We start from the raw sequence: 9,006 nt of genomic DNA on the forward strand, positions 1-9,006 counted from the left end.
CTTGTTACTGACTAGGTATAATTTGGGAACCAACAGATAAGTTTTGGTGTATGTTCGATGGAATAACATCTCCTTCAGTCTCATCCTCATACTTTAAAAAATGAAATACATGTTTGCTACTGTAGTGCCAAATATAAAATGACATGGTCGTGTTGGTACTCCTTTGAACAGAGACCCGGTCTGATGTGAGATTAAAAGCTTATCACAAAGACTATGGTCGATTTAAGCGATAACAACCGAAGATCTAATCACACCATCGTTACAAAAATGCACTAATATTTTGGATTGTAATCAATAAGTATTATTAAATTAATATTAATTGTTCATGTTTGTGAAGTCTTCCAGGGTAACGAAGGTCATTCTGTAAACGTAAGAAAGTATGATTGCTTAAAGTCGTTATTTTTCTGTATATCCGAAGAACACGCTCGCATGTAGTTCTTTCAGGGCTATCATTAAAGACACTCTCGTCATGACCAACCCGTCTTTCATGATAGGTAGTGTACACCAAGAACAGCATTTTTAAATATGTTTTGTGAGATTTTTAAAAGTATGTACGCATATTGTTTAGCGCTGGCTCAGACCCAATTTATCAGAACTATGATTAAAGACGTTCCAGCTATAACCATCACGTCTTTCGTTAGAGGCATAGAACATCAACAACAACATCTCTAGTTGTTTGGTGAGATGTTTTTTTCTTATTTACTTGTTTATTTTTCGTTGATAAACAAAACGATATGTAGCAAATTTGGCTAGTATTTCTACCAAGTTCAGCAACTACGTTAAGGCAGTTTTGCTAAGCTCGGAAAATGTGTCCTATATTCTAGAGGCATCACATGAAATATTTGCTTGAGAGAATTTTAATTTTATATTTTACTTGTTATGTTTTACTGCTTCTGTAGCTTTCGTGATCACACTGACAGTTGTTGTAACCATAATTCACATTTTCATTATTCCCATGTTAGATATTATTTTGAAATGTTCAATATCCTTTATAAAATGTGTTTTAACAGTTAGGAATGTCACATCACTCAATGTAAACCTCCTTCCTATTTGTCTTTTATGACGTTGTCAGATGGTTAGCGCACATCTCCTCCTCCTCCTCCTCCTCCTCCTCCATGAACGAATATTCCAAAGAACAACGATATTATGTTTAATGACAGCTTTGTTTTGACTATAGATGTATTTTAATGCTGCTACATGAGAACATCCAACATAGCGGTACGTGTTTTTTTTTTGTTTTTTTTTTACTAACACTGATTACACATGCAATATATTTTATTACTACTGATAAAATATTTTTTTTTCCTCGTATGATGATTTTGAGATGGCAGCACAAGTTGTGTATAAGCTTGAATAGAAGATTTTAGTGTCTATATTATTCCGAGTTCAAATCCTGATGAAATTGATTTTGTTTTTTTAATATTTGCAAACCTATACAATATGTTCCATTAGCCTACTCGGCTCAACTGCGCTGACACTTCCTGAATAAAATTGTAACACTCAATTGAAAGGCAAAATCGGGCTTGGCGGGTCTTAATGATTCATCAACTTAATGATTCATCAACAAGGAGAGTATAAATTATTCTTGTTAATGAATAAAATTGAACTTATGAAAATCGATACAAATATATTCGTACACGCATTAATAAGTCCATATATATATATATATATATATATATATATATATATATATATATATATATATATATATATATATATATATATATATATACACACATATATATACATATATATACACACATATATATATATACATATATATACATATACATATATACACATATATATATATACATATACATATATACATATATATACATGTAAGTATACATGGACTGCCATACTGGCTTGGCGATAACTATTATAACTATTAATATATATATATATATATATATATATATATATATATACATATATATACATATATATACATACATATACAACCACAGACACACACGCGCGCACACACACACACACACACACACACATATATATATATATATATATATATATATATATATATATATATATATATATATATATATATATATGGAGGCGCAATGGCCCAGTTGTTAGGGCAGCGAACACGCGGCCGTAGGATCTTGTTTTTGAAAACACCAAAAGCTCCACGTGGTTCCCGCAGCGCTTGGTTGCGAACCCTGCTGCACTCTTTCGACCTGTATTTCAAAGGGGCCAGCCTTGTCACACTCTGTATCACTTTGAATCTCTCTGAAAACTACGTTAAGGGTACACGCGTCTGTGGAGTGCTCAGCCAATTACACGTTAATTTCACGAGCAGGCTGTTCCATTCATCGGATCAACTGGAACCCTCGACGTCGTAAGCGACGGAGTGCCACTATATATATATATAATTCTTTAACGGGATTAATTTAAACTTTTCTTGTTCAATGACTAATTGGTTTGTACTCTCACACCGAACAGAAATTCCATATTTTGTCTTGCTGGGGTTTTTTTTTTTTTTTCCCCCATGATTTGAGCGAAAATTTAAACCATGAAACACGCCGTTCAAAATGATGAAACGTAAACTTTACCACAAGGTCCGCAAGGATTGAACGCACCCACAGAAATTCAGAACAAATAAGGCCAGCTAGTATCTTTAACGCTCTAACGACTCTGCCATTATCTCACCAGGAATCAGTTGAAGAACTTTGGCAAAAGTACGTTTTCAGTTTCTGTTACTGCAAAATAATCACGAAAACATATGCCATATTTTAAATAAAAATCTTCTTAACTAATTGGTGAAGAATACAACGATAAATATTTCCAATGGGATTTTGGTTTCGTCATGCTCCATTTGGTTTAATTCTCCATTTTAGATCATTTCACAGTGGAGGTTCATTATTTTCTAACCTCTTTTGTGCCTCGTCTCCAAAGGTTTTCTACGGTGGTTATATTTTACAGTCAGATAAAACAGTCGTCGTACTAATGTGCTGATCTATACAGGACTGCTGCCTCTCAAGGGAGTCTAATGCCTTATTACTGATACTTTTCTCCAAACAGTAGAATGCTACAGGGGGTAGATGAGCTTATTTTCTGAATGTGAAGAGATATGTGCAGTTAATATGTCTTCCTTAAATGTTCTGTGTGTGTGGATCAAATCTATGCTATGTTTTTCATTACCAACGATTAATGATGCATTGGCACGATAAGTGTGCCGCCTTTTCGACACTAGCTATAAAGTGTAACATTGTTTTAAACGAGTTAGGTTTTACTATGAGTATTCGTTCGCCACTCTTTATTTAGATTTTCAGTTTGTACAACAATACCTGCCAACAATACTTATAACGCTTTGGGTTTCTGGTTCAATTAAGACTCGGCATGCCTAAAAGAAAAGCAAAAATAGAGACAAGACTCTCCGTAGTGTCCTTCCTCGGTTATGTAATGGAGTTAATTTCAGAGAGGTTTTCGCGATTCTCCATGATAAAACCTTTGCTGTTGCTGGTGGGAAAATATCTGTTGATGAATATTAAAAAGTTTCTGTATGTTAGAAGATAAATTTATTCCAAAGGCTGTTTTCAACAAAGATGCTTTAATATCCCTTTTTCAAATATAGTGTAGTCTTTGGTATTACTAGTATAATGTGCCTCCCAGTCACATGTTTATATTATTTACATATAATATATTTTTATTTTCAATCGAAATTAATTAACAAATGTCGTTGCTTATATTCTTTATATCGAGTATATACTACGCCATCTATTTAAATTTGATACTTCTTAAGTTTAAATTAAAATGATTACGATTCTTACGTTACATCGTAACGTTTATATTAAGATATTGTTAATGATAATTTTAAAATTTATCTATGGAGAATTATATTTTTTTACAAGAAATTGTGGAATATCACCCTGATGTTTCTCTGCGACTTATATCGAGGTAATTGATTTTATTTCGTAAAGTATCTAAGATATAAATATCCGGCAACATATATATTTAGGTCTAAATATAGCTGATCCTGTAGACTTTGGGTAGTTGAGTGTCTTTATTCTTTCTTTTCCCTGGGGAGCTGTCACAAAAGAGAAGCGATTAATATATATATATGTATAATACAATTAATATGTGAGTATATGCTTATATACGTACATGTATGTACATACCTACATCTACATGTATATATAGATGCATATCTGGGTACGGACGTTGCAAAAAAACGTGGACAAAATGATAAACAGAGTACAGAAAACACACAGGCCACATAGAGAACATTTCCTTCATCAGCTGCCACCATTCTAAAACTAAGCGTTTCGAAGAGCAAATACATATATATATATATTATATTATATCATATTATATTATATTATATTATATTTAGATACATTTGTGATCGATGAGCTTCGTTCCTTATAGTTTTCCAAGTGTTTACTGCATTTATGACGGTCAAAGTGACAAGAGAGTATTTATAACCCAGTTTCACAGAGTAAATTATCGCAAACGCCTTCCTTCTTACAGTACAGATCTTTATAACATTCTCTAACATACATCGGTGAAAGATATAAACTTAAGGTACATTTATGTATGCATACACGCACACACTGACATACAGGCTTATATACAGATATATATATATATATATATATATATATATATATATAGACATATATAGTCAGCGCGCGCGTGTGTTTGTGTGTGGGTGAATGCGTGTGCGTTGTGTCTGTTCGAGTGTGATGGGTGTTAGTACAATTTCCGTCTAGAAAATACTATTCAGAAGATAATAGTCAACTCATTTCTATAATAGAAACGGATAATGGAGCATTGGCACGACACATGTGTCATTCTTCATGCCCTGGCAATTGCGTGTGACATTGCTATAGTGTACATATTATCAGCCTGCTGAGGCTCGTTTGAACTACAAACTTCGTTTAAGTAATGAGATGTCGTGCAACAAAATGGAACTCGGAGCCAGTTTTTTGGAAAGCGAACTTCTTAACGGCCGAACTATACCTGCGCCCATAACAAGAGTGTTGCTTATTGTTGCGGATTTATATCAATGTCTAAGAGTTTCGGATGAATTATTGTAATGGAAGAGGAGGAGGAGGAGACCCCCCCCCCCCCCTTCGGTTATAAATGACCATAGGATTGCACCCAGAAAGTTACCCTCCCAGGTAATATTCCGGCAAGTTTGTTTGTGGAAGGCCAGCAGTCGCCCATGCATACCGACCTCCCATACCACTGATGTTATCTAAGAGAAAAGTAAAAGTCGGTACAGCTTGGTACCCTCGATGTCGCAACTCATTTCTACAGCCGAGGTAACTGGAGCAACGTGAAATAAAGTGTCTTGCTCAAGAACACAACACGCAGCCCAGTCCGGGAATGGAACTCACAACCGCACGATCGTAAGCTCGACCCTCTGCCTACTGAGCATAATAGAGTTGCGATTATACAACTTCTCTTTTGTTTCCTGTATTATTAAACCTATCTAGTATTGACGAGTCATGATTTCATATAGATAGTAAAGAAACTTATTTTAATTCTATTAATTACGTCAATTGTGTCAATATACTACCAAGTTTATTTTCTGCAGATTTTATAAATATACTTTTACGAAGTGCCAGTCAGTTTGCTTTGTGGTCATTTAAAGTTACATACGGTTTTACCACTGCTAAGCTTTCTAATTCATTACAGATCTAAGACCGAGCATAATTTTACTACACATGTGCGTATTTTATTACATATTTTTATATTATTTTAGAATATTTGGCAATTTTTCTTACATTCGAATGAACCGTAAGTTTCGTCAGCGAATGTTATTAAAAGGTTTATATAAAAAAAGAAAGAACAAATCAGAGAACAAAACGAATGATTTTGCTGTGTCCTACGAAGGTCGTTATGCAAATAGTAAACACACGCCCTGGTTCAATTTCGTTCCTCATTTTTACTTGCCAATTGGTTAATCAATTAATCAATCGATTGGTTCGAGTAATGATTCTCTCAGCTACTGTATTTCAACTGTCTATCTCGACCAGCGATTGCATATTATTGATGTGGTTGCGAATGGCGTCGAAAGAACTTAAACAAACTTATTTGATTTACTCATTGACCGAACTATTTTTGGAACAAAGTATTAGTTTATTGCTCGAATGGTAAACCAATGCACACATAAAAACAAAGAACAAACACAGAACCAGCTCGTGTGTTCGTTATTGGTCTAATGACCCTCCCGAGATATAACAAATCATGTTTCAACACTCGAGTTCATAGTAAATCACTTGCAACCGAAATACCGAATAAAAAGTAAAAGTAAAAATTTTAAACTTTATAAATCCGTAACTACGGACCACAATTACGGCAACCGTAAAGTTTTATTATGCAGCGACTGATTTCGATATGCCACACAAGATTTCTATATTCCTGAACTTAAACTGAAATCTGCTTGGAAGTCACGAGAAACCCATACATCTGCCGCTCTACATATTGTACAAGTCTTGTTTCGATTCATGTCAAAGTTCTTAACCCTCCGCCCCTCCAAACATTAACCCCGTTAACAAGTGTCTGAGTTGGAATAAAGCCCAGGATGTGGTAGTCACCCGGCAGTGCTTGTAATTATATTGTTATATTCCACTCGAAAGATGATTCATACTTGGAAAAGTGTGTGACATCAGTAGGCACTCTTACGGTGATCTGTCCACTGGATATTCCAAATATCACTTTGCTAATGGTGTATATTAACACACACACACGCACGCACGCACGCATGCACAGACACACAGACAAAAACACACGTACACGTACACATGCTAATAAACGGTATATTTGTGTAGTTGTGAAGGTGTGTGTGTGTGTGTGTGTGTTTATTTGTACTTAGAAGGAATTTTTCTATTTGCCGTTCGTTCGGGAGTGACATTTTAGAAATAAAGACAGACTGCGAAGGAATATACGGATTTTGGGAGATGTAAGGAATACACACGCACGCACGCCCCCCCCCGACACACACACACACACATATATATATATATATATATATACATATATATATACATATTTATTTATATATATATATGTATATATATATATATATATATATATATATATATATATATATATATATATATATATATATATATATATATATATATATATATATATATATATATATATATATATATATATATATATATATATATATATATATATATATATATATATATATATATATATATATATATATATATATATATATATATATATATATATATATATATATATATATATATATATATATATATATATATATATATATATATATATATATATATATATATATATATATATATATATATATATATATATATATCGACGCGGGAGTGGCTGTGTGGTAAGAATGGTAAGAAGCTTGCTTCTCAACCACATCGTTCCAGGTTCAGTCCCACTGCGTGGTGCCTTCAGCAAGCGTCTACAACTGTAACCAAAGCCTTCTGAGTGGATTTGGTAGATGCAAACTGAATGAAGCCTGTCGTATATATCGCTAGCCACTACACATTCTTTTTTTCTCCTTGTTCTTTTCTGTGGAAGAACGTAGGATCGAAACGTTAAAGACTTTTTTATTTCCCGAGCGTTATACTAATACATCTGTTTGTTTTCTACACTACCTGTCTTCGTCTTTTGTTTATTTTTCGTGAATGCCCCCTATATGTATATGTATATATATATATATATATATATATATATATATATATATATGAATGTATGTATTTATGACTTTGTGTGCTACCCTACCAACGCTTGACAACCGATGTGTGTGTGTTAATGTCCCTTATATCTAGCGCTTCGACCCAAGGGACCGATATACGTATTAGGCTTATATATAAATACATATGTATATACATAAATATATATATATACATATATAGATATATGAATATATATATATATAGGTATATGTATATATATATATATATATTGATATATATATATGTATATATTCGTACACACACACACACACACATATATATATATATATATATACATATATATATATATATATATATATATATATATATATATATATATATATGCAGTTGCGTATACATCACACACAAATGCATTAATACATTTATGTATGACACTTCCTGTTTCCCTTCTCTTTCGCTGTTTCTTTGTTTTCATTCATATTTTCCTATATGAAGTACAGAAAAGTCATTAGATGGATAATCTACTTTTGTACAAGCATGTACGCGTCCATATAGATGTGTGCGTGTGTGTGTCTCTGGGTGGGTGCGTGTGCATGTGCATGTGTATGTGCATGCGCGCACTTATGCATTATAATTTTTTTCATCGGTTTCAGCTCAAAGACGTGGTTATGCTGGGGCGCCAACGTTAATATATATATATATATATATATATATATATATATATATATATATATATATATATATATATATATATATATATATATATATATATATATATATATATATATATATATATATATATATATATATATATATATATATATATATATATATATATATATATATATATATATATATATATATATATATATATATATATATATATATATATATATATATATATATATATATATATATATATATATATATATATATATATATATATATATATATATATATATATATATATATATATATATATATATATATATATATATATATATATATATATATATATATATATATGTATATATATATATATATGGCTGTGTGGTAAGTAGCTTGCTTTTCAACCACATGGTTCCGGGTTCATTCCCACTGCGTGGCACCTTGGGCATGTGTCTTCTACTACAGCCTCAGGCCGACCAAAGCCTTGTGAGTGGATTCGGTAGGTGAAACTGAAAGAAGCTCGTCGTATGGCTGTATATACATGTATGTGTGTGTATATGTTTGTCCCCTCCAACATCGCTTGACAACCGATGCTGGTGTGTTTATGTCCCCGTAACATTAGCGGTTCAGCAAAAGAGACCGGTAGAATAAGAACTAGACTTACAAA

The 9,006-nt window shown here is 32.4% G+C and overlaps 1 long non-coding RNA gene across 1 annotated transcript in view; it reads left to right on the forward strand.

The window, feature by feature from the left end:
• The first annotated feature begins 894 nt into the window (after positions 1-894).
• Positions 895-9,006, forward strand: part of LOC106879440 (uncharacterized) — a 75,340-nt gene continuing 67,228 nt past the window's right edge. Inside the window, exon 1 of the long non-coding RNA XR_008264028.2 lies at positions 895-1,218. This is a non-coding gene — a long non-coding RNA (uncharacterized LOC106879440). The remainder of the gene's footprint in view (positions 1,219-9,006) is intronic.

The sequence above is a fragment of the Octopus bimaculoides genome, chromosome 4 (genome assembly GCF_046866305.1).
Source record: "Octopus bimaculoides isolate indiv1 chromosome 4, ASM4686630v1, whole genome shotgun sequence".
In the NCBI taxonomy this organism is placed as follows: domain Eukaryota; kingdom Metazoa; phylum Mollusca; class Cephalopoda; order Octopoda; family Octopodidae; genus Octopus; species Octopus bimaculoides.